The following is a 26,618-nucleotide window of genomic DNA, read 5'->3' as shown; positions in this document are numbered from 1 at the left end:
GGCTCTAACCTAACCTCCACATCCCATTTTCCTGTGTCTTAAACATCTCTTGGGTCCATTCCCCTCTCCCAAACATCAGCCTCCTGACCTATATCTACCCTTGCCCTTCAACTCCATTCTGAGCAATATGTCACTCTGACATGAGATCCTTCAAGGGCGCCCCATTACCCTCAGGAAAAAGTCCAAATGGTTTAGGAGGCTTTCAAGGTCCTGTTGGCTTGGGCTCCTCCCTCTCCTTATGCTATCCAGATCCTGCGGCTCCAGCCAGCCTTATTGAAATGGCACCACTCACAGGCTGTTCGCTGGCCTGGAAGAACCCTTGTTTGCATGGCTAACAGCTGACTCCAAGTCATCCTACAGGCCTCTGTCCAGACTTCTCTCTGTCCAGGGAACCCTCCCTGGCTCCCCCAAGGCTGTCCAGGCTGTCCCTAACACCAAGCACGCATGCGCGCTTCTCTAGCACTGTGTATTAAGCCGCAGGGCCTTTGTCCACTGTTTTTAATCTTTGGATTGAAATCCCTGCATCCTAGGCTTCTAGAAGTGCTGTCCGTGCAAGAACCTCGCTTGTCTTGCTCCCATTGCACACCTAGAACCTGGAACAGAATGTGCCCGGTAAATATTTGCTGACAACTGTTGACTTAGGGGCACCCGGGTCTCATCGGTGGCCCCCACCTTGAGAAAGGACCGGGGCTAGGAGCTCCAGGGCGAGCGAGAGTGACTAGAAAGCGAAAGTAACGCGGAGCGGGGCGGAAAGCACCCCGGGCGAGGTCTGCGGAGGAGGCCGGGCCAAGAGTTCATTCAGCGGGTCCCGCGGCTCGGCGCGGCGGTCTGTGGCGCGCTGGGACAGGCGGGGGCGTTGTGGGCGGGGACCGAGCCCGGCGGAAAGGAGAGAAAATGTGTTTTGTAATTAGTCATTGCCTCCCGGGGTGAGGCTGGGAGTTTTCACCGGAGGTGGGTTGAACAGATTTGCAAAATGACAAACAGGGGCTAACCGCGGGCTGGGGCCACAGCGGGGCTTCCGGCCCTGGTGGCAGAAGTCGAGCTTTCTAGTTTTTTCTGTCCCCCCCCCCATCCCCCCATTCAAGGTTCTGCCAAATAGTGGAAACTGGGAGGAGAAAACCCAACTGGCTGTCCTGACTCCTGCTCCCGCCCTCTGCCTCCCCGCGTGGTCTCTAGAGGACCAGGAATGGGGACAAGGTGGTGCTGGTCACCTGGACCTGGAAAGCTCAATCCAAAGATTTTGACAGATTTACACAGAAAGGTTGTGGAAGCATGAAGATGTTCTGGAGATGAGGGATCTGGGTTAAAACTGCCATCTCTCCCTTCCTGCTAAAGGGATGGACCCGCAGATGCTGGCACTACTAGAAGTCAGATGGACAGGGTCCCTACGCTCCCCAACACACACACACACACACACACACACACACACACACAGGGCACACTTCTGTCTCCACTCCTGTTTCCAGAGCCTAACTTTCACATATGTATGTATGTATTTTGTGGTACAAGGTATGGAACCCAGGAGCCATCCATCACCAAGCTACATCCCCAGCCCTGTTCATTTTTGGAGACAGGGTCTTACTAAATTGCTCAGACTGTCTCAAACGTGAGATCCTTCTGCCTCAGCTCCCTGAGCAGCTAGGATTATAGGCCTGGGCTGCTGTGCCAATTCCATTTTAAAATCACAAGTCACACTAAGAAATGGCATTTCATGTCTCAACCCATTACTTACCTGAGAATCTGCCCATTCAGATACACAGAAGCAAAAACTCTCCAAAGCCCTACATTCCTACATTATGTGTTTGCATTCTATGCTGCTTTTTGTTTTGTTTTGTTTTGTTATCAGGAATTGAACCTACGGAAGCTTTTCCACTGAGCCACATGCCCAGCCCTTTTTTATCTGTTACCTGAGACAGGGTCTCACTAAGTTGCTTAAGATGCTTAGGGCTTTGCTATATTGCAGAGGCTGGCCTGGAACTTGCAATCCTCCTGCCTCGACCTCCCAAGTTGTTGCGATTCACGTATGCGCCACCATACATGGCTTTTTTTTTTTCTTTAAACTTTTAGGTGCTGGGGATTGAACCCAAAAGTCTTCCACATGGTAAGCACATGATCTACCACTGAAGACTATACCCCCAGCCCTATGAAGCCAGATTTAAAATTAGGTAGTCAGTGTAGTTAGGTAAATCGGGTCTAATATGGAGTGAAATCTAAAATGGAGGCCATGTTGAGAATGAATTCCCGGAAAAAGTTGAGCAACTCTCAGAATGTTAATGAAGTCCAGGAAACAGCCCCCAACAGATTTGAAGATAGCCCATCCCAAAGAAATGTTAATGGGGATGTGGCGCTCGCCTGGCATGCGTGCAACACGGGTTCGATCCTCAGCACCACATACCAACAAAGATGTTGTGTCCGCCGAGAACTGAAAAATAAATATTAAAAATTCTCTCTCTCTCTCTCTCTCTCTCCCCTCTCTCACTCTCTCTTTAAAAAAAAAAAAAAAAAGAAATGTTAATGAACAGCAAACTTGAAGATACTGACTTGAAGTGCCCAGATTACTTTCGGCCCACCTGTGTCCCAACCCTCCGGGCCTTCCCACCTACATTCCATCACCAAAAACTATAAAAAGGTGAACACATTCGCCCTTCAGTGGATTCCACCTCTTGGGTCCCCTTCTTCCTCCGGGAGAAGTCTTTTCTGCTGTCCTTTAATAAACTTCTAATTTTCCACTCTGACCTTGCTGGCATGCTTCTCTGGTGGTATTCTTCAACATTGGGGAAGCAAGGACTCCTCACCAGCCAACAGTGGTAACACACACACACACACACACACACACACACACACACACATATATATATATATATATATATATATATATATATATATATATTATGGTTGTGAGCCGCTAAACTTGATCACATGATCCACTAATGAGTCTCCTCCCACAATCCGGAAAAAAACTGCTCTGGAGTAGTCAATTCTGCACACTGCTGGCCTTCACCCCCTGACAGCTGGAAATGGGCCACAATTTTCCCTTTATGTTCTCCATAGTTTACACCCTACACCAGACCTACACTCCTCAAAGTCACCACACCTGTTCCCATCAGATTTCCCCTGGGCTTCTCAGGGACCCCTGGGGATTTCTGAAGACTGTTGCTGGAAGACTGAGCTAAAATAACAGCCCTAGGAGGCCACTAGGCTCAAATCTGTTCATAGCTGCTGAGTCCCTTTGGCTACAAGAACAAATACTCAAGCAATTTAAATGATAAGGGGCAGGTACATAAAATCACACACACACCAGAAGCCCAGAGGTAGGCGGTGGTTTCAGATTGGTTACTGAAATGGTGATATGGCCCTGTGTTATCACCAACCTTTAGACATGTCTTTTGCTAGCTTAGTCTCAGTGTGACCAGGTGCTACGTTAGGAGGCTTTGTGGGTAGCAGGAGAAGGGAAGGGTGGGGCCAGGGTTTCAGCTGGCTGGGTAAGTGGGTGAGTCACTGAATGGCTGGCCCCTTTAGCCCCATGTAAGGACAGGCGGCAGCCGCCCACCATCCGCCCCAACTGTGTCTGGACAGAAATGGGCCTGTCTGATTTGCAGGGTCCCCACCCCATGCTGGGACAACCCCTGTGAGTCATGGAGGCCAGAGAAGCCACACCCCTTTCTCTTTAGTAGTCACAGGCCCTAAAAGCAGAAATGACTCTTGGCCTCACCTGTGAAACCACCCAGGCCAGCGTAGAGAATCCAGTGTCCTGTCTAGACATGGGGTTCCCCTGAGTAGGAAGGGATGGAAATGGGGATGAAGGAAGGTCTTTGGTGCTCTCTTCCACTTTGGGTTCCTTGTAAGTCCTATCTCTAGGGACCAGGACACCTGTGCTGGTTCCATTTGTCCATGTGGGCCTGCTGTCTGCTGGCTTTCTCAGGGAGAGCTGGGATCTGGGGAAATGTGGGGAGGTTCCCCCTCTCCAGTGTCTAGGTTCATGGTAGCACATGACAGTGCAGACCTAGCCATGATCTAGGTCTCAACATCTGGGACAATGTGTGATCTGGAAGAAACTGGGTGCAGCCTCCCGCATTTTGCAGATGTGGAGACAGATTCAGAGAGGGTTGTCAGGCCACATGGCTCATTAACAACAGAGGCATGAATTGGAGTCTCTTGGACTTCAAGCTTCCACTCGTTTTTGGGTGGGGGCACTCGACCACTGAGCCACATCCCCATCCCTATTTTGTATTTTTCTTTAAATTTAGAGACAGGGTCTCACTGAGTTGTTTAGCGCCTCGCTTTTGCTGAGGCTGGCTTTGAACTCATGATTTTCCTATCTCAGCCTCCAAGCTGCTGGGATTACAGGCGTGCGTCACCAAGCCTTGCAAAAGCCACTGTAAAAAATTTTTTTTTTGGATCTTGACACCAAAAAAAAAAAAAAAAATAACCTAATCAATCAATAAAGGCCAAGAAACTGAACAGACACTTCTCAGAAGAGGATATACAATCAATCAACAAACATGAAAAAATGTTCAACATCTCTAGAAATCCAAATCAGAACTACTCTAAGATTTCATCTCACACCAGTCAGAATGGCAGCTATCAAGAATACAAACAACAATAAGTGTTGTTGAGGATGTGGGGGAAAAGGCGCACATACATTGCTGGTGGGAATGCAAAGTGGTGCAGCCAATCTGGAAAGCAGTGTGGAGATTCCTTGGAAAACTGAGAATGGGGGGCTGGGGATGTGGCTCAAGCGGTAGCTCGCTTGCTTGGCATGCGTGCGGCCCAGCACCGCATAAAAACAAAGATGTTGTGTCTGCTGAGAACTGAAAAATAAATAAATAAATAAATATTAAAAAAATTCTCTCTCTTTAAAAAAAAAAAAAAGCTCAAGAGAAATAGTGTCACAGAAAAAACGGGATATAAAAATGAGAGAAGATAGATGATGGTCAGCTACTTATGAAAAAAAAAATAGCTTAAAAAAAAAAAAAAAACTTAGGCTGGGGATGTGGCTCAAGCGGTAGTGCGCTGGCCTGGCATGCATGTGGACCGGGTTCGATCCTCAGCACCACATACAAACAAAGATGTTGTGTCCGCCGATAACTAAAAAAAATAAATATTAAAAAAAATTTAAAAAAAAACTGAGAATGGAACCACCATTTGACCCAGCTATCCCTCTCCTCTGCTTATACTCAGAGGACTTAAAAACAGCATGTTACAGGGACACAGCCACATCAATGTTTATAGCAGCATAATTCACAATAGCTAAGTTGTTGAACCAACCTAGATGCCCTTCAGTAGATGAAAGGATAGGAAAACCTTGGTATATATACACAATGGAACATTACTCAGCATTAAGAGAATAAAATCATGGCATTTGCAGGTAAATGGATGGAGTTGGAGAATATAATGCTAAGTAAACCAATCCCCCCAAAAACAAAGGTCAAATGTTTTCTTTGAGATGAGGATGCTGACTCATAATGTTGATGGTGGGGAGCATGAGAGGAATGGAGGAACTTTAGATAGGGCAAAGGGGAGGGAGAAGGCAGGAGGGGGTAAGGGGGTAGGAAAGAAGTGGAATGAGTTAGACATCATTACCCTAAGTACATGTATGAAGACACGAATGGTGTGAAAATACTTTGTATACAATCAGTGACTTGAAAAATTGTGCTTTATATGTGTAATATGAAATGCATTGCATTCTGTCATGGTATTTAACAAACTAGAATAAATAAATAATTTAATAAAAAATAAATAAATGAAAATTTTAAAAAATTTGGTACTGGTGATTGAATACAGGGGCAGGCACCATACCACTGAGCTATATGCTGTCGTCATCATCATTTATTGATTGGGTTATTTGTTTGTTTGTTTGTTTTGATATCAAGATCCAAAATAAATTTTTTTACAGTGGCTTTTGCCAGGCTTGGTGACGCACGCCTGTAATCCCAGCAGCTTGGAGGCTGAGATAGGAGAATCATGAGTTCAAAGCCAGCCTCAGCAAATTCGAGGTGCTAAACAACTCAGTGAGATCCTGTCTCTAAATTTAAAGAAAAATACAAAATAGGGATAATAATAATAATAATAATAATAATAATAATAATAATAATAATTAATAATAATTATTATGTAATAATAATTATTATTATTGTTAATGTTTTAATTTGAGATAGGGCCTCCCTAAATTGCCAACACTGGCTTCAAACTTGCTGTCCTCCGGTTTCAGCCTCCGGAGTCACCTCTGCACCCTGCAAAAAGCCACTTTTAATAAGTGGGAGCAAGGCTTGCTTGGCTCTGGGAAGAACTTGCTGTGGGAGCTAGTGGTGTGTTCCAGCCAGCATGTGGGAGTTCTGCCCATGGGCGGAGGGGATCCTCCAGGGTGAGCTGGTGTCTGTCTGATGTACACATCCAGGACTGCCTGACAGGTAACTGGAATGCCAGGGTCATTCTCTCTGTCACCTGTCAGCACTGTGAGCTTGGGAGGTAACCACCAGAGCTTCAGTTTTCTAAGCCGCAAAGTGAGGGTGCTAAGAAACTCCTTCACAGGATTGTTCAGGAAAGAGAACAAGGCTAAGGACGGAGCTCAGCAACAGGGTGCTTACTAGACATGCTCAGGGCCCTTGGGTGAGACCTCCAGCCTCACCACCACAACAAGAAGAAAAAGAGCAAATGAATGTGGACATCCCCTGGGACACAGCCTGGTGGGACTGCTCTGGGGCTGGGGTGGACACCCTGGCTGGTGCTGGGGGTCCCAGGCAGCACTTGGTCTGGAGAGGGGCAGGACTGCTCCCCAGCTCCTTGCCTGCACTCTTCTCACTTTCCTGGCTGCCCAAGGCGGTGCTAAATCAGGTCATCACTTTTCTCTCCTCACAGTGGCTGTCATGCAAACTGCTCTAACCCTGCTCCTAATCCAGGCCACCCTCTCTCCACCAGCTCTGTCCCCAGCAGCCAAGGCAGGGGCCGCTCAGTGCTTTTGTTCTTGAGGGCTGTTCAGTAGAACCTGGCTGTGTGCCTGACGCTGGCTAGTGTTTTAAGAGGTAACAGGCACCCTTAGCTGCGCGTGCTATGCCAGACCCCTCCCGCCATGATCTCCTTTCAGGAGATGTGATCACCTCTACTTAATAAAAGGGGCTTGGTGGGGGGTGCTGGGGTTGTGGCTCAGCAATAGAGCACTCACCTAGCATGTGCAAGGCGCTGGGTTCAATCCTCAGCACCACATAAAAGTAAATAAATAAAATGAAGGTATTGTGTCCAACTACAACTAAAAGAAATAAAATATTGGGGCTGGGGATGTGGCTCAAGTGGTAGAGCGCTCGCCTGGCATGCGTGCGGCCCAGGTTCGATCCTCAGCACCACATACCAACAAAGATGTTGTGTCCGCCAAGAACTAAAAAAAAAAAAAAATAAATATTAAAAAATTCTCTCTCACTCTCTCTCTCTCTCACTCTCCTCTCTCACTCTCTCTTTAAAAAAAAAAAAAAAAAGAAATAAAATATTAAAAAAGAGGCTTGGGGAAAAGGTGTCTTCTTCAAGGTCACTGCTGGCAAGTGCAGAGCCAGTGTGGACACCTAGATCTGGCCGAACCCAGGGCCTGTGCTGTTTGGTTATTTATTTGTTTGTTTATTTATATTTGGTGCTAAAGATTGAACCCAGGGGCGGTTTACCACTTTGCAGCAATTTAGTGAGGCCCTGTTTCAAAATAAAAATATAAAAAGGGCCCTTTTATATTTTTATTTTGAAACAGGGCCTCACTAAATTACTGCAGCTGGCTTTGAACTTGAGATTCTACTGCCTCCACCTCCCAAGTTGACAGGCATGTGCCACTGTGCCATCTTCAAAGCCTGTGCTCTCAGCCCCTGAGGCCCTATGTTTCAGGGTTGGAGGTAGAGTGGTGGGAGCTATTTGTTACCAGTGGCCTCAAGAAGTCTCAGCAGCAGCTGGGTGTGGTAGCGCATTGCCTCTATCCCCAGCAATTTGGGAGGCTGAGACAGTAGGATTTTAAGTTTGAGGCCAAGCCTCAGCCACTTAGTGAACCCTCAGCAATTTCCTGAGACCCTGTCTCAAATAAAAAAAAAAGTCTCATGGGGAGGATGCTGGGACTGAGTTAGAGGCCTGTGATGTGTTGGGGAAGCACACACACACTCCCCCAGACCCAGAGATGACAGACACACAGATACGCCAGGCACATGATAGGTACAGATGTGCACATGAAAGCCCAGACACATGGAAAGACCGCAGGGGGTGCACACAGACACACAGCTAAAAGGTACATACAGCCTCCATGAAAGACGCGCAGCAGACCTACAACCAGATACGGAAACACACACACACATACACACACACACACACACACACACACACACACACACACACGTCCTAGGAGGATGGGAAGGAAGCCTGGCCCGCTCATTTCCGGGCCTCCTCTAAAACTGGGAAAAGCCTTTCCCAGAAGTGCTGAGTCAGCAGCGGGTGACAAATGAACCTCGGGCGCGGGGCGTCGTCGTGAGCAGGAGCATTTTGCGTGCTTGCCAGCGCCAGCCCCAGGCCAGCGGCGAGGGGGCAGGGAGTGGCTGCCCCGCCGCGCGCCCCGGGGAGGCCCGCGGGAGGAAGTGACTCGCTTTGACTTTGCAAACGCCCGACTTTGCAGCCCAAGGTCACGCAGCAGGCGCCGCCAGCCGGCTTCCTGCAGGGAGGCGGGGTGGGCTCTGGCCGGCTCTGGGCTCCGGCCAGGACCAGACCTGCGCGGGCCGGCGCAGGTGGGGAGCGGAGCAGGGGCGTGTCCCTCCCTGGGTGGACGGGCTTCCCAAGAAAGGACAACGGAAACCTGCGGAGAGGGCCCAGAGTGCTGAGGACCCTCCCAGAAATGCCCAGGACTGGCTCACGGGTTGAGTCTGGGTGGGATCTTTGGGGTCTTTCCTAAAGGTTGCCACCGCTGGAAACTGGTAAGAGGACAAGTCCCAGCATGCATGGCCCGGCTCTTCTTCCATGTGCTTAGTCTAATTTTTTCTTCATGAAGCAGCCAGTGAAATCTTTTCAAAACCCCAATCACGTCATTTCCTCCCATGGCCTCCCGCTGCACTCGGAGTAAGTGGCGGGTAACCTATTTTGGGCATGGACTACTATTGACTGATAGGAGAGGCTACAGCAGTGACACTCACGACAACATGCTTGCACTGGGACTGTCCTGGCAGCAGGCCCTAGTTCTAGCTTGTCCTACCGTCTTTCTGTGGCTGACCCAAGTTTCAGCATAGGTGTCATTTCCTCAGAGACCTAACCTGGCTATCTACCTAAGGAGGTCCATCTGCCACTCATTCCACGTCATTGTGGGGTTTTTTTTTGTTTGTTTGTTTTTTAATTTCCTTCACAGAATTACTTGTGGTATCTTCTTTTCTGTCTGTCCATTCCCCTCCCTCGATAAAAGCCCTTGGCTGCAAAGACTTCTGCTAGATTTTGCTTGGCCCTGCTGGATCCCCAGTGCCTAGAATTGTGTCTGGGACACAGCCACATTGTATTCATGCACACAGATGAGGAACAGTTCGTAAGGGAACACAAGCCTTAGGGCCACACAGGGTTTGTGTGGACGCGCGCGTGGGTCCCTGGACCACAGTTGGAAACAGATCTGGTTGAGAATTCTTGCTCTCTCAGTGGCCAGCTCTGTCTTTAGGCAAGATATTTACTATCTGGTAAAAGAACAAATACAACCTCTGGCTGGGTTATTGACAGCTCAGGGTCCCCTCCCAGACTCTGCTGGGAACGCAGGAGTGGAGCATTCCTTTCCTTAGGAGTGGAGACACCATGATGGAGGTGCCTGTTATGTTTCTACTCCAGGTGCTGCCAGGCGTGCCTTGGTTATTACCTCCTCTGTGGATGGGCATTGATCAGGGAGGGCTCTGCTGCTCAGATGTGGACCTCTGAAAACACTGAGGGAATCTGTCAAAATAGAGAAACTAGCAAGTGTGTCCTGGCTGTCTGGCTTTGGCGGACTCAGAGCCTGGAGAACTATTTTTTTCCCCTTTTGTTTCTTAATTCCCGTCTTCTCTATTCCACCCCAGTAAGAGAGTAATCATGATGGTGATTTGGGAGAAGATCTCTGGCTGGAGGAATGGGAGGGGGTGTCATTGTTACTGTTCTACCTCAGTGCTTTTGCCCTTTCCCAAGCCCCCATCTTTCCATGGCTGACATTTACTCACATGAACGCAGGACACAGGTTGTGGTCCCCTCTCGCCCCATGCCTGGGGAGGAGCTGGTTTTCCTGCCCTCTCTGTGGCCAGCCCCCAGAGCTCTTTTCTGTTGTAGCCTAGCCCTGAGCAAGTTGACTGGTTGCCACCCCCCAACGGTGGGGTGGGTCCACAAGTGGGGTTTATGGGTCAGGAAACTGCCTCCACCTTGGCACCCCTCTGTGGACTCCCAGCAGGGTTTTCTGTGGCCTCACTGGGAGCCCATGGGTGTGGCGAAGGAGAGTGAAGGAAGACGTGCACACAGCAGTCAAGACCAACACCACACATGCCAGCACTGTCCACAGCCAGGCCTGTGCCAGACTCTGAATCCACCTTGGTAAGACCCAGAATCACCACCTGTGATTCCAGCTACTCAGGAGGCTGAGGCAGGAGGATTGTGAGTTCAAGACCAGCCAGGGAAGCAAGAATTAAAGACCGGCAGTCAGTGTAGATAGGTGATCCATGGATAGTAAAGATGGCGGCAGGTTTGGGTCTGGGAAGTAGGAGACCACCAGAGCCCTTGGGTTCAGGATTACCAGCCTACACGGCCCCTCCCTGAAGACGGTTAATGAAGCACCCCCTGAACAGACAGGGAGCGGCTAATTAATAATACCGCTCCCTTCCTGCCCCATCCCTCCACCTGGGCCCTTCCAGCCCACCTGCTTCTCACCTTTGGGCCATCCCACCAGCATCTCCTGGGTACAGGAAGGAGAGCGATTAGGAGGAAGAGGGAAGGAGAACAAAGAATACCTAAAATGTATAAAAGGGACAGGCAGCTGTCACTTCTTGGGATACCAGGACACCAGCTGTGGCCTCCTTCTCCCTCCCAGGAGAAGTCTGTGTTACTATTTTTTAAACAAAACCTGCTTTCCACTCTTGCCTTGGCGTGCTTCTCTAATGTTCAGACTTCAACATTTGAGGAAGCGGAACTTGTCACCGATAGGATACCTGGGGGTGTCACAGGGCCAACTTAGTGAGAACCGTGCCTAAAAACAAAGAGCTTAGAACCACACCCCTTGAAAATGCCCAGCCCCTTTGGTCCATGGATATTCGTCAGGCCCTGCTGTTCTAGACACTGGACACATGGTCTCAGAAACAGATTTTAAAATCCCTGTCCTCATGGAGTTTACAATCTAGTGGAGGGAAGACAGTAACCAAGATGAGGGAAAGATTTAGTATGTCGGGTGTTGATAGATGCTATGGAGAAAAACAAAATAGGACTGGGGATGTGGCTCAAGCGGTAGCGCGCTCGCCTGGCATGCGTGCGACCCGGGTTCGATCCTCAGCACCACATACCAACAAAGATGTTGTGTCTGCTAAAAAATAAATATTAAAATTCTCTCTCTCTCTCTCTCCCCCTCACTCTCTCTTTAAAAAAAAAAGGAGAGAAACAAAATAGGGAAGGAGGTTGGGGTGCCCAGAGCAGGGATAAGTAAGTCAGTAGAAGTCTGAGAAGGCTCTTGGAGAAGGTGGTGCTGAGTCTGATTCATTAAGAATCATTCATCTGGGCTGGAGATGTGGTTCAGTGGTAAGGTGCCTAGTGTGCACAAGGGGTTTAATCCCTAGCACACCCCAAACAAACAAAAAAAAAGAAGAATCCATCTGCACAAAAAGACCAAGATGCAGGTACAATTATTATCCTTCCCACAAAGGGTGAGGAAGCTGAGGCCCAAGTGAGGAGTCCAAGTTGGGAGGACTGGGAAGAAATGGAAGAACTGAAATTTCAGCTCAAGTTCCTTCTGTGCTTGTAACCACAGCACGATATTGGACAAAGAGAATGGAATGGAAAGCAAAAAGGAAATAAGAGGGCGTGTGGAGAGCTTTGCAATGGTGGCCATCTGTTTTCCAAACTGAAAATCAGGACACAATCTGAAAGGGTTTTCCTGTGGCTTGCAATGAGAGTGGCCGTCTGGGAGAGGCGGTTTGGATGCTGGCCTGAAGGATGGTATTTCTGAGACATTCCAGTGGCTTGTGGGGCCCACGAGGCTGTCCAAGGGTTGGGCATTGCCATAGCAACCTCAGCCTGGCCACTGGGCCAAGAGCCAGGTGCAGGGCCACATGGTCGAGAAGCTGCTCTGAGCGTGGACCCAAGACTCTAAGGGCCACAGAGGAGGCATGAGCTACTGAGCCTCCAGCTCTGAGGTGACATGGAAAGGGGAAGGAGTGCCATTAGTGGTCCTTATTGTGGGCCAGTCAAGAGGGTGTTCTAGCAGGTTCCAGGAAGCCTGCTGGTAGGAGTCTGCAGGCAATGAGGAAAGAGCCAGGCTTCCCCAGGAGCCAAGCCTGGGTTTGAATCATCTCTCTTCGATTTCCTGCTCTTCGGCTTAAGTCACTCGGCTCCCGAGCCTGTTTGCTCTTCTGTAAGGTGGTGGGGATAGCTGCACTGCGCAGGGGGGTGGCAAGGAGCATGGCACCTCGAGATAAGGTGGCCGCTGAGCTTGGCTACAGAACCCATAAGCGACTGTTGCCGATTCCTTCCCCACAGTACAGCACTGGGGACATGCCAAGATGGAGAGCCGGATGGAATGGCAAGAATCGTGGGGCTTGGGAAACAGATGACCCAGTCACCAAGGGCAGTTGCAGGTTCCCAGCCAAACCCTGCACATGAGCTGGGGCAACAAAAGAACAATACCCTTCCTAAGGGCCAGGCTGCGGCGTGAGCCTCCCTCCCCCACTTCCCACCACTGGGCAGCCCCAGTGCCCTTCCACCCACAGGCCCCTTCAGGACAGCTCCAGGGCCCATGGCGCCCTCTACTTGAGTGAGTGGTCACTGTACCCTTTGAAGATGGATGCTCCCGCTGGGAGATTTCATTCTGTTCAGCTGCCAACACCATCTCTGTCCTTGCTATTGCTTCTGGAAGATTATTCTTAAAGAGGGGAAAGAGAAGGAGAAGGAACTTCAAAGACTCTTGCATCCCCCACCTCCCTGACTTCCACGGGTTGAAGTGCATCTCTCAGGCCCCAGCTGTGGCCAGGCCAAGGGCGGCTGGAATCCAGCCCAGCTTTTACCAATAATTCGCTGTGTGACCTTAAGTATCCTCTCTGGGCTTTCTTGCTTTCATTTGTAAAGAGAGGGGTTTTCAGACCACCTCTGAAGTCTCATCATGCCCTCTAAGTGATGCACTCATTGATTCTTGGGTTCATGCATGCCTCTTTTTTTTTTTTTTTTTTTTTTTTTTTTAGAGAGAGAGAGAATTTTTAATATTTATTTTTAGTTCTCGGCGGACACAACATCTTTGTTGGTATGTGGTGCTGAGGATCGAACCCGGGCCGCACGCATGCCAGGCGAGCGCGCTACCGCTTGAGCCACATCCCCAGCCCCTCATGCATGCCTCTTATCCCTTCCTCACAGTATATTTTTAAAACTCGTTTGTTTACTGTCTGTCCTTATTCCACTCCAGATCCTTGAGGGCAGGAGTTTTTGTTCTGTTCACTGCTGTATCCCTGTCACCTACAAAAAAAGATGGTGGGAACTTGGGCCCCTGTCTTGGAAGGAAAGGAAATTGAATAGGGCTCTCCAGGGGACTTCAATGGAAGCACCATTTCTAAGGTTGCAGATAAGGTGAGAAACAACAGGAAGTGTGAGGAATCCCAGGGCTAACCCCCCACTGGGAAGGGGAGGCAATCAGAAGCCCAGCTGAGCCTCAGGAGCAGACCAAGGCCAGGAACTGCTCCTGTGGAGGAGAACGGCCCACCAAGGCCCAGCAGGGGAGCAGATGGGGAGTCAATACCCAGACCTGCTTCTCTTCCTGCCCCATGGCCTGCACCCTCCTCCCATGGGCGGGAACCAATCAGAAGCCAAAGAGCAAGAGGACTCTCTGACAGTCCTCAGAGGTCAGCTCCTGAGCTGTGGGAAGAGGAGTAGAGGGCAGGGAAACAGGGGTGTGGGAGGTGACTATGGATCTGGAGGGGGTGGCTCACTCAGCTAAACATTTGCTGGCCCCGGCCCTGGGCCAGAGTGCTACACTGTTAGACTAACATGGGACCTGGAGGTATATAAAGCCTGGTTTCTGCCCTACAGTCAGCACCAACTTACCTGAGCTGGGCGTTGAGGGGCCCTGTTCCTTCTGCCTGGGGCTTCCCCATCTTTATCTGATCTGGGGCAGCAAGTCTGATTTGCATAATTATACTGACAGTAAAAGTGGGGAGCACCTTTTGAAGAAAGGCTGCAGTGGAGGGTCTGGGTGACAGGAACTCTCTGTGGATCCCTGAACCAGCCCTCAGGAAGGTGACCTTGAAGTTATAGTTCTGGGTGCAGGGTCTGAAAGATTCCAATTCCACTCCCTCGCTCACTGGCTGGGCAATCTTGGGCCCCTTCCTTGATGTCTCTGATCCATCATTTCACCAGGCATAAAAACAGAAAGATGAACGGGATACAGGCGTTTTATGAGGATTTAAGGAAAATATGTGTAGAGAGCTTGTAAAGCACAGTGCTTGGCACATCTCGAATTCTCTATTATTCTAATTAGAGACCTAAGGGCCACCCCCTCCCCTTTCCGTTTCTCGCCCGACAGGGGATCTCCACCCCCTCTCCAGCTCCATTTAATTCTGAGTGTTTTAGGTCATTCTTTGCCTGGCGTTCTGCCAAGGCTCTGACAAAGCCCGGAGTTTCTGCTCATTCATCCTAATGCAAGTTCCTGCCTTTATGATAATAGGGGAAAATGCATGAAAGGGCTCGCAGCCTGTCGAGGGGAAATCGGCTTAGAATGGAAAATCGCGTCCTTTGCTGGCCCCGCTTCCCTCCCTGCGCTGGGGCCAAGGCGGCAGAAGGGAGGTGGCCGGGAGGAGCAGGGAGGGAGAGTTGGCCAAAGGGGACAGAAGGACAGGGAGGGGGCAGGGGTGAGGCCCGTCTCGCCTGGTGAATGGGTTTCGGGGTGGCTGAGGAACCCTGCCAGAAAAGGCAGAGGGAAAGGCCAGGCCTGGGAGGTGCTGCCGCGGTTTCCATGGCGACCCCAGCGGCTGCCCGGGCACTGGTGCTGCCTGGCTCTTCTCGGGGCCTCGTCTGTCACCACAGCGTTACCCAGCTCAGCGAGGAGGAAAAATCGGACGGCTTGTCTTGGCCCAGGGTGTCACCAGGCAGTGCCACTGTGTCTTGTGCTCTGGGGAGAAGGTGATGAGGGAGGGGGGAGGGGCAGAGGGGGGGAGGGGCTGTCATGCTGTGGAGCCAGGCCATGGGGTGACAGGGTCACAGAGACCTCCTTGGCCTTGGATGGCAAGTTGTGCGTTGGAGATGGCCAGGAGGACCCAGGGAAGATGGGGAGGGTGGGTGGGAGAGGCCAGGGGAGGCCTCCACAGCGATCCAGGGGTGAGCACTGGGGGGAGGTGGGAGGAAAGCAGAGCCATTGAAGAGGTGCACGTGTGGGAATTTGGTGCTTGGTTGGAAGACAGATGATGAGGGGACAGGCCAGGGTGTGTCCCAGGGCTTTGACTTGAGCAGCAGGTACATGGAGGCCGTGCCCCCACCCCCAATAGACAGTGAGGAGGGTACCCATGCACCATCCAGGTCCAGCTCCTCTCCTCCCTCTTCCCCACCCCTGAGCCTCAGTGACTTGGATCATGGTGGGGATGCACAAGTGTGATGACCGAAAGTGACTTGGAGAGAGGTAAGAAAGCACTGCGTGAAGCCAAGGAGAGAGACGGACTCTATCCACATGCAAACTTACCACCCCAGACACACACTCTCCAGCACCCTGCCAAGACCAAAATGTACAGCCCCTCACAGCCCACATACACCCTCATACAATTGTGTTACCTAAATATGTTATTTATTTACTTAATATTGGGGATCGGATCCAGGGGTGCTTTACTACTGAGCCACATCCCCATTCCTTTTTTATTTTCTATTTTATTTTATTTTTTGATACCAGGGATTAAACTCAGGAGCACTTGACCACTGAGCCACATCCTCAGCCTATTTTGTATTTTATTTAGAGGCAGGGTCTCACTGAGCTGCTTAGCACCTCACTTTTGCTGAGGCTGGCTTTGAACTCATGAACCTCCTGCCTCAGCCTCCCAAGTCACTGGGATCACCGGTGTGTGTGCCACCACACCTGGTGATTTTTTTTTTTAAAGTCATCCTAGCATTCAAATTGGTTTTCCACAAATCTCATCATAGCCCTATTTTGTTTTTATTTGCTATAGGGTTCCCTTTACGAGCTGTGGCAGGCAGAGATTTTTTTTCTTGGGCCATAAAGTGTGTCCAGCTTCTTGTGAGTGTGGGGAGCAGCCCACCCCCTGTTGTACGTGCACAGATGCTGCAGGCGGGTATCGAACACTCTAGTGTTGACCTCATGTGCTCCCAGAAGATCTCTGCTGCCCTTCCACTCTGTGACATGGGGCGTGGTGGTGGGGCAGGTGCACAGTGACACAGAGCTGTAAGCACACAGCTACCTGTGCAGGAGAACTGTCTGGCCAAAGGGAACTTCTTTGGAATCCTGGCACCTGCTCCAGTCTTCCTACCAGAAATGTGCTGTGCTTGCTACTGGAAGATGGGATGAGGGTGGAGGGCGTGGCTAGAGGAAGTCCCCTTGTGCCCAGGCCCACCTGTGTTCATCACCCCGAGACCAACCTCCCCTGGTTTCCTCCTCTCACTCCAGCTCTCCTCCAAGACCCAGTTTTAGTTTTGGTAGCACCCTTACTGCCCTTTTTATTGTACATTTTGAAACAGAGTCTTGCTGAGCTGCTCAGACCTCAAACTTGAGATCCTCCTGCCTCGGCCTCCCAAGTAACTGGGATTACAGGTGTGTGCCAGCATGACCAGTTTTTCTGGTTTGCATTCCTCCTTTGATGGGACTCTGGAGGCCCTTGGGCCATTTCCTGTCCATCTCTCTGTTTCCAAGGAGGTCTGGATTCTAAACCCTCTGTAGCCTAGCCAGGGGCAAGGGTACTATTTTATCATCCAACAAATGCTCTTTGTGTGCCTGCAGGTGCTGGGCCCTATACAGGATGCAGCAGGTCCAGCAGTTGGTAAGACAACAAGGTCCCTGATCTCATGTGGCTTACATTTCAGTGTGGCAGACAGCCAGTAACACAAATGAGTGAGCGAGTACATCAGTACATTGTAAATGATATTGGTGAAATAAAAGTCGATGTAACATAGAATACAAAAGGGAATCTAATTTAGATAAGGCAGTTATGGGAGGTGTTTCTGAGAAGGTGATATTCTAGCTGAGACCTGAAGGTTGAGAATGAGCCAGACATGTGAAGAGCTAACAGAATGATGTTCCAGGGAGAGGAATAGCATGTACAAAGGTCCTGTGGCGAGTAGGAGCCTAGTGTGCTCTTGGAAGGCCAGAGTGATGAGAGGGCCAGTGCTGAAGAATCTTGGAATCCTCAAGGTGGAGTTTGTTTTTTATTTGGAGTGCACTGTGCAACCATTGTAAGGTTTGACCAGGCAAATGACATGCAACAGTACTTTGGCTTCTAAGTGGAGAAAGAATTGGGGGTGAGGTGGGCAGCAGGATACTTCTCTGGAAATTGAGCAGTTAGGAGGTGAGAGATGAGGGTTTAGACAGGTTAGGGTGGATGGAGAAGAGTGGGTGGCAGTGAGACCTGGGTACTGTAGGAGTGAGAGGGCATGGCATGGGCTGGTCTGTGGAGAGTGGGACCAGTCTTGGGACTCCTGAATGCTTGACCAAGGAGCCCCACAAGCCTCACGAACAATGCAATGTCCACACTGTGAAAGAAAGAAAGGCCCCACATTTATTGGACCGGAGAGAAGCTTTCCCCAGAGTCTATGAGGGCTGGGCAGTAAAAGCTCCCACTCCTGCTAAATAAAGAGCCCCATGTGAATGGCGCCTCCACTGGGGTGTCAGTGACATAAGGAGTCACGGGAGCAGAGCTTGGGTAGCGGTTATTATCAACCCCTTTGGCACAGCTTTGAATCACCTCATTCTTTCCACTTTTATCTCCAGTTCTAGAGTATGAAAGTCGGCCTGGGCCCAACCACGAGAAAGGGCTCTATCTTTGCTGGTTGTGGTGGCACATACCTGCCATCCCAGCAACTTGGGAGGCTGAGGCAGGATCACAAATTTGAGGCCAGCCTCAGCAACAGAGCAAAGTCCTGAGCAACTCACCCAGAGCCTGTCTCAAAAAAAAAAAGGGGGGGGGCTCATGATGTGGCTCAGTGGTTAAGCATCCCTGGGTTCAATCCCCAGAAGGTTCTCACGGGGAGGAGCCTCTCGTCATCAGGTGTGTGTAAGCAGAGGTGGGCAGGATGCAGGGCATCCATGATAAGGAAGCCGGACCACAAGGAGGTGAGGTCCTGGGTTCTGAGTGCCCCTTTCTTCTTGCTTTCCTGCCTCTCCGGAGGACAACAGCTACGCGGCTGCCTTCAGTTTCCTTAAAGAACAGACAGACAGACCAGCGCTCGTCTGGAGGGACAGTGGCTGAATCTCATCTCAGGGCACTGCGCTTGCCCTGGGTCTAATGGCCTCAGGTTTCCTCCTGGCCACAGGCGCGGAGAGGACCAGGCCTGTGTGGGCAGAGCAGGCCCACGGCTCACTGGCCTGCTCAAGGCCTCCTGGCTCTTGGGGAAAGGGCATCCTCCTGCCTCTGGAGATGTTGGAGACAGCAGGTCCCCTGAACCTCCTCTGCTCTCAGGCTGGACACCCCAAGGTGTCATCGTCTGAGTGCACCCACATCGCAGCAGGGCTGATCAGGACAGTAGCAGCTGCCACCAGGGGAAAGAACCCCCACCCCCCACCCGGGTGTCCTCAGGGAGAGGAGCTCCCTGGGGTCAGGCACGGGCTGCCGACTCCTGCCGCGGGTGTGGGGACTGGGCTGACATTTCCAGAAGGCTCTGGACTCTGGCAGGCAGGACTGCTCCTCTCCAGGGCTTCTCTCAGCTGCTGTAATGGATCCCTCAGAGCAGCCGGAGCTGCTGGAGTGGGGAGACCAAGTCGCTGAGGGAGAACATGTGCCCCAGGGGTAGCCCCTGGCCATGGGGACTCACCCGCTCCTGGACGGCCTCTGAGGATTTTGCTTCTTTCTTTGCATTTGTGAGCCTCAGTTTTCACCTCTGGAAAATGGGGACAGGACAACATCCACCTTCTGTGAGGATGAAGTGAGGCACGGGGAAGGCCCAGCCTAGCAGGGTCTGGTCATGAGTTTTCTTCTGGAACTTTCTTCGTCCTCCATGCCCCTCCCCATCTATGGGAACAGAATGGCTTTCCAACAGAGGGGGCGTGCTGCAGGGAGCGACCTCCTCCCTCATCTCAAGTCCCCTATCTTTGCTGATAGAACTGCAAACCTGGGTTCTGTTGAAACCCTAAGAGGGAAGGCGGGCCTGGCCTTCCCAGTGGACGTGGTCGGGGAGCGGGCCTATCTGGGGTGGGCTTTCTAGCTGTCGGTGGGGTCTGGGAGGTGATGTGGGGGTGGTCATAGCAGATGGGCCTTCCAGACTCCCCAGGCTGGGGGCCCAATGGGGAGCTGGAGGTGGGGCCTGGCTGGCTGGGCGCCTTGGAGGGGAGGGGCTCCGGCTGCTGCTCTCCCAGCGGCTGACCCTGCTATTTTTAGTTTTGGAATGTTCCTCCCAAGCCCCCTTCACTTCTGTTTATCAGCCTTTGAGTCTGAGTTCCCCTCTGACTGTTCTGCATCAGTGGATTGAGGGTGCCTGGGGGGCAGGGCTGGGGTGGGGGGTACCCCTCTCTGTCTCCCTCCCCCAGCCCGGGAAGTGGGGAAGGCTGGCTTGGCGAAGCTGGGCCCTTACTTGATTATTCCTGTCCGCCACTGTGAACGGGGCCTCCACGGTCCCCAGGTCCCCAGCCCAGGCCGGGGTGCCCATCCTCTCAGCCCTCCTTCCTAGTGTGGCTGGGCAGGAAGAGTCACCTCCGACCCCTGCCCCTGTGTCAGGACACCTGGTGGGTGTGGGACTCCCGCATGGAGGGGAGCAACAGGAGCAGCCAGACTGGGGCCTCTGCTGCATCCTCCATGCAACAGAACAAGCTGTGGTCCCCTCTCTGAGGGACTGTAGGGGGACGCAGGGTGCCCTGAACAGAAAGCTTCACTGTCCACAGTGTTAGCAGGGAGGCCGCGAGGGTGGTCACATGGGTGGGTTTAGCCTCCCGCTGTCTTTTCAGGGGAGTCTGGAGGGAGCCATCCTGTCACCGAGGAGGTCTGGCTAGGCCACAGAAGGCCCTGCCTCAGGGGCAGGTGGCAGTCTGCACTAATGCTGGGGATGAGGGACACCTCAATTACACGATGGCCACCTCCTGCTGGTCACGGGTCCCCCAGCCACAGACCCTAGACCTGAAGGCCATGGATGGGGGGAGTGGCCCCTGGCAGCCGGAGGACAGAGGGAGGGGAGAGGAGCTCTGAGGCTCCTGGGGAAGCCCAGTCTTCCCAACTCTTGGGAAGACCTGCCTGGGTGGGCGAGCTGTGGCTTCCTGCCCTTTCCTGAAGCCTCCTGGAGAAGCAGCCATTCTGCCTCACGGAGGGCCTGTTCCCCCTGGAGCTGGACCCAGGGAAAGAGGCACAGGGAGGCCGCCGTGGGCTGTGGGCAGGGAAGTCCTAGCGCTGAAGGGAGGGCAGGGAGGTTCTGGCCACCGATGTGACAAGTGTCAGTCTAACAAGGCCCTGCTCCAGGCCTGCAGGTGGCCCTGGGAGACCCTGTGTGTGGGAGGGTGGGCATGCCCAGACCAATCCTGTGCGAAAGCAGGGGGGAAGCCACCTGGGGTGACCTCCAGCCCCTGGCCATGGGACTAATGCTGCTTAGAGGTGGAAAAGAGGCGGCAGCTGCCACATCCCGGGAAAGGCACTGACCTTTAGAGCAGGGGACAGAAATAGCCTGGAGGAGACAGAATCCTACGGGGACAGAGGTCCAGGCTGGGCAGGGCGGGACCAGAGGCCAGGAGGGAGAGCCACATCAGCACCTCGGGTGCCAGGCACCAGGCTGGGCCTGTCACCTGCCTTCCTACCTTCTTTCCTACCTCCAGCCTGCAGGGTGGGCCTTTGTCTCCATTTTACAGATGAGGAAACTGAGGCTCAGAGAAGCATGGCCAGGCCTGTCACAGCAGAGCTGAGCCTGAGCCGCCCTGGCTGGTGGGACTGTGTGCTTGGCCGCTCTGCTTGCAGCTCCCCTCCCCCTGCAGGGCCTGCAGCCCTTCCGGGGTGCAGTGGGATGGGGGTGAGCGACCCTGTACTCAGGCTGGCCTGGCCCTCTCCTGGGGGCTGAGAGGTCGACCTGGAGGCTGCTGTTTATCAAGAGAGCCTAGGACCCTTCACCTGGCAGCCTGCCACCAAATTTCTTCCTTCCCTTGTCCAGGAGAGAGAAGGCTCGGCGCTGTGCCCTCACTTGCTCTGAATTGTGCCAGGTTCACAGCCGGGCAGGCCCTGGAAATGCCCCCCACTCCCCAGCCATGGTAAGGACAAGCTGATGGGGAGGGTCCTAGCTCAGGCTCAAAATAACGCCTGCCCACTGGCTGGCCGGTCTTGCCCCTCCCCCTGGCTTCCCACACCCAGCAGCTCCAGCTGTTTCCGCTTATCTGAAGCCGGAGGCTGGTTGCTTGGATACCGGTGCTGCTGATGAGCAGTTGGGTCCTTCAGGGGCAGGCAGAGCCACCACATCCCCAACCAGATGGGTGTGGCTTCCCCAGGTCCCCCAGTGCCGGCCTCTGGAAAGGTGGTATGGGAGGACGGGGACCGGGTGGGGAAGGCTTGTGGGCCGTCGCCCATGCCTGCCCCCGCCCCAGAGCTGTCTCTCAGGGGGGCTTGATGAGAACCTGAGCTCCACTGTTTGTCAGCCGCGTGACCATGGCCACACAACGTCTCTGAGCTCGTTTCTTTATCCATCAAGAGGGACAGCCCCTACCTCAAGGAGCTTTTGCATAATAAATGTGACAATCCGGTGACTGCACAGAGCACAATGACTCGATGGTCGCAGCATCCCTGCCCCCACCAGTGCAGTTGGGACCCTTCTGGAACCTTCTCTGTGCATCCAATGGGGAAGCTGAGGCAGGCCACTGGAGAGCCTTGGAGGAGATGTCACCACTCCCATTTCCTTGCTCTGGGGAGGGGGCTGTGACACCCTCCTGGGGTCCCCAGGGCTTATCTGAGAACGGGCAGCATCCCTGGAGAGAGTTGGGAAGACTGGGCAAGAGAGCAGGCCAGGATCACACCCTGGGCGGAGAAAGGAGGGCGTGCTCGTGCCCCATGGTGACCATTTTGGTACAGTGTCCTGTTTTCACAAAGGGAGAAGCAAATGGGCAGAGGTGGACATGGGGGTGAGGGGTACAAATGCAGCCCAGCACGTGAACTGCCCAAAGCAGCCTCTCACCAGTCCTGGGTGGGGACAAAAGACAGCTGGCCCAGAGGGCAGGAACATGGTCCAGCACAAATGCTGTTCCGAGGTGCCCAGGTCCAGAGACATCCCCAGGTCCCCCAGTGCAGACCCCTGGAAAGGTGGTAAGGGAGGATGGGGGCCCGTGAGACCTGCCTTGCTTGAGAGGCAACGAGGTAGACCTTGGACTTGCAGGACCCTGGATTTAACTCACAGACAGACCAGAGCAGGAGACCTCTGACTCTGCTCTCTGGAAAGATCCTTTTAACTCATCTCTAGCAGGGCACAGTGGTGTATGCCTGTCAACCCAGCAGCTCAGGAGGCTGAGGCAGGAGGATCCTTTGTTCAAAGCCAGCCTCAGCAACTCAGTGAGACCCTGTCTCTAAATAAAATACAAAATGGGCTGGGGATGTGGCTCAGTGGTTGAGTGCCCCTGAGTTCAATCCCCAGTATATAAAAAAAAACCCAAAAACTCATCTGTAGCCAGGTGCCTTCAAATCAGCAACTTAGCTAGGCTGTATCTCAAAAAAAAAAAAAAAAAAAAAAAAAAAAAGAAGTTCATCTCTCTCAGCTTTCCAAAATCCCTGTCCAGCCTGAGAGTGGGTCGTGGGTCTGGATAAGAAGCAGTAAATAAGCAAAAGGGCCCAGTGACACCAAGAGGCTTTTGGGGCCCTCCAAACCCTTCTCGAAGCTGTGACTTAGAAAGGGCAGGTGGGAGGGGCACCATTTCACCAAGGCCTCGACTGTGTTACTCTCTGAATGGGCCTGAGAGCAGCCTGTCTGTTGGTAGCAGCGACAGGAGTCCATGAATAATGCAGAGAGGAGTGTGTGCGGGGCAGCTGGAAAATGTTCCTGCCTCATCAAAGCAGCAAACAGGTCTTGAATACAAAATGGAGGGCAGCCAGGCCTGGAGCAGCAGAGAGCCAGCCTGCTGCTGCCCTTGGGACACGGGGCTGAGGGACCTGGGTCTCTGCTGGGCCCAGGTCCTGGCACTGGCTCTATGTGGCATCTGCAGCAGCCCTGGGCATGCATCTGGGCAGAACTGCCAGGCTGGGTCGCAGGCCTGGCCGTCCATCCGTCCACCAGGGCAGTGGTGAGCCCTGCTGACCGCCATCACCCTCAGGGAGCTGTGGAGGTGGACTTCCTCCTTGGGAAGCTCAGGAGCTATCTGGGTTGGGGGGTGGGGGCGCTTCCAGCATCTTGGGAGCCTGAGAACTGGGGGAAATTAAGGGGAGGGATTGCTTAAGAGTTGAAGGCAGGAAGTGAGTCCTGCAAGGAGGGATTTAGAGTAAGCCTGGCTGGAAAAGGCTCCAGTCTTCCTCCTGGACAGAGCTGTCTTGCCCCCAGGGGGCACGAAAGTGCCTGGTGACAAAGGGCCTCAAAGTTACCTGTCTCTGTGTTTCTCCAGCTCCATGGGAATCCATGGAAGGATTTTACCAGGAGAGAGACCAGACCAGGTTTGAGTGTGAGCAAACCGTGGTACGTATGGGAGATCAACAAATTGTCATGGGAGATCAACAAATCTTTTTTTTTTTTTTTAATACTTGGGATTGAACCTAGGGGCGCTTAAGCACTGAGCCACATCCTCAGCCCTTTTTATTTTAAGACAAGGTCTCACTGAGTTGCTGAGGCTGGCTTTGAACTTGGGATCCTCCTGTCTCAGCCTCCTGAGTCGCTGGCTGGGATGACAGGTGTGCACCTCTGTACAAATCAGGCCTTCAACAAATAATTTATTACAGGTTGACCTCTGCTTCCAGACTGGCAGATCCCCTTGTGATTTGGGAAGAGGGCATATGAGGCACATTAAAGGGACTTCAGGGCAGAGGATGGAAGCGTTTTTCAGAAAGTATCAGGGAGTAGTCTTGATGAGGTTTCAGGGTTGTGTGGGAGACTCCCAGGTAGGACGCCATGTTTGTGGTTGTTGGCAGGCGGGAGTCTGAGAGTGCAGAACTGGGCCTGGCTGCTGAGCGGGGCCCTGAGGCCAGATGAGAGGTGGTCCAGCCTTCCTCAGCTCACAGGAGAAAATGGGCCTGGTCAGGAATGTGGGTTATATTAAAGTTCTTCCTGCTGGGCCCTTAGGCTATGGCTGTCACCCAGTGTGGCCTCTGTCAGGAGGGGACTTTCTCAGTCTTGGCTCCTGAGACCTCCTTAGACCAGGGCACCTGAGGTCTTTCCTCTTTGCCTGTAGCTGGGCCTTTGAGCTGCCCCAGGGGGAGCCTTTCCCATGGTGACACCCCAGGGGAGAGGCTTCCTCCTCCCACACCCTCCTCCTCTGCCAACTATGATCCCCTTGGGGCGTGGGTGCCCCGGTAAGCCCTGAAGGGTGCCCTGGGGTGTTGCCCTGGGTGTGTGTGGGGGATTGCATGGTGTAGGCTCTGGGGATAGCGAAACTTCCCGAGGGTGAGAGCTATTGCTCTTTGCTGCCTGTAGCCCTGGGCGCCGGCCGCTCTCTTGCTGGCACCAGAGTCCTAACAACTGTACGTACGCTGAAAAGATTTCCCACAAAGGCTCTCCAAACAGCTTGTGCACATACATAACCCAATTATAGACAAAAATATTATCTGGAGAGAGAGAGCGAGAGAGAGAGAGAGCTCTCGCCTGTGGTTGGCCCACGCCAGGGAGAAGCGGGGCAAGGGGAGGCTGTTTGAGGAGGCCAGGAAGGCAAGAAAAGACTCGGGACAGCTGGGAGGCTGAGAGTAGGTGGCCCTGGGAAAGGGCAGGTGGCAGAGGGTCCCAGTGACTTGAAGACAGGTGGGTGTCAAGTCCAATAGAATGGTGGGTCAAAGGAGAGTCTGCGGGTCTAGAGACCAGACACCATCCACCCCACCCGCAGGTATTGCATCCCACACCCCTGTGTTCCAGGAGAGGGTCTGAGATGCGGTTCTGGTCTTGGAGTAGCTCCCAGCTGGGAGACAGGGAAGGCCTCTCAAAGACCCAGAAGAAGGGCGCCCACTCAGGTTGGAAGGTTAGGAGTGGTGGTCAGGGTCCTGGAGGTGGTGAGGCCCCACTGAGTCTATCCTGAGGGAGAAGTGCCAGACATCCAGGGAGGGAAGGGACAGAGAGTCCCAGGGGGATACAGAGGCTGAGAGGCGGAGAGAGCCAGGGGCTTCTCGAGAGCTGCGGTTGGCTCAGGGGGGCCTGGGGATGGTGGTGGTGTGTGTGTGTGTGTGTGTGTGTGTGTGTGTGCGCGCGCGTGCCTGGGTGCCTACGTGCCCAGAATTGCAAGCAAGGAGCGGGTGGTGCTGCCTTGCCAAAGTGCCTTGGGCCCTGCTCTGAAGACTCGCAGGTAGCGGGGCACATTTAGACGATGTGGAGGACATGGAGAGACACGGCATGATCCGTGTTTGGAGCATGTATTAGGGTGCTGGAGAGCAGAACTGCCAGGCGCTGGCTAGAGAGTCACTGTCGGGATCCTGCTGGAGGTGGTGGGCCTGATGTGTCTGATAAGATGCCCACTCCTAGGCCGGGGAGGGGGGTCTTTGACTGCTTTATGGAATAATTCACTTGGGCATCCCAACAATCCTGTGAAGTAAGTTTTACTATTATCCCCACTTTGCCGGTTAAGAAACTGAGGCCCAGAGAAGGCAAGTAACTTTGTCAAGTTCTTCTACCCGAGGAGGGAAACGAGGGCTCAGGCTGGCCCCAGCGTCTTTGTTCAGTGGAAATGCCCTGGCTGTCAGGGTAGTGAAGGGGATAGGTAGCGGAGGTCAAGGGGGAGCAGGCAGGCTCATTTGAAAGTGTCTTGGGTGGTGGGGATAAGGGAGAGGGAGACATTAAAGATGAGGGTGTGGACAATGCTGTCCCCTCTCTAATTCATGTGTTCTTGGAACCTGTGTGATCTGATTTGGAAAGAAAGTCTTTGCAGATGAAGTCAAGTTAAGAGCCGGGTGCGGTGACATGCACCTGCAATCCCACCATTCGGGAGGTTGAAACAGGAGGATGGCAAGTTCAAGGTTGGCCTCAGCCATTTATGGAGACCCTGTCGCAAAATCAACAAATAAATAGAGCTGGGGATGTAGCTAGTGATCGCGCCCCTGGGTCACAGGCACAGAGAGACACACAGGAGGCTCCGTGGTGCAGGAGGCAGGGGTGGGGGTGAGACTAGAAGCCAAGCAATGCCAAGGGCTGCAGGCAAACCT

The 26,618-nt window shown here is 52.7% G+C and overlaps 2 long non-coding RNA genes across 4 annotated transcripts in view; one reads left to right on the top strand and one right to left on the bottom strand.

Moving 5' to 3' along the window:
• LOC308647578 overlaps positions 1-579 on the bottom strand; it is a 3,702-nt gene extending 3,123 nt beyond the window's left edge. For 2 of the 3 annotated variants that reach the window (XR_014021660.1, XR_014021661.1), the window contains exon 1: positions 169-579. This is a non-coding gene — a long non-coding RNA (uncharacterized lncRNA). The remainder of the gene's footprint in view (positions 1-168) is intronic. The other variant, XR_014021662.1, reaches the window with a different exon arrangement.
• Positions 580-8,802: 8,223 nt separating this feature from the next.
• LOC308647053 lies at positions 8,803-17,148 on the top strand. Its single transcript, XR_014021570.1, has 3 exons — positions 8,803-8,927; positions 10,397-10,539; positions 16,344-17,148. It is a non-coding gene; the product is annotated as an uncharacterized lncRNA (long non-coding RNA).
• The last annotated feature ends 9,470 nt before the right edge of the window (positions 17,149-26,618 follow it).

Source organism: Spermophilus citellus (genome assembly GCF_964194105.1).
Source record: "Spermophilus citellus genome assembly, chromosome: 4".
NCBI lineage: Eukaryota > Metazoa > Chordata > Mammalia > Rodentia > Sciuridae > Spermophilus > Spermophilus citellus.
This window is presented reverse-complemented; position numbering and strand designations above follow the sequence as displayed.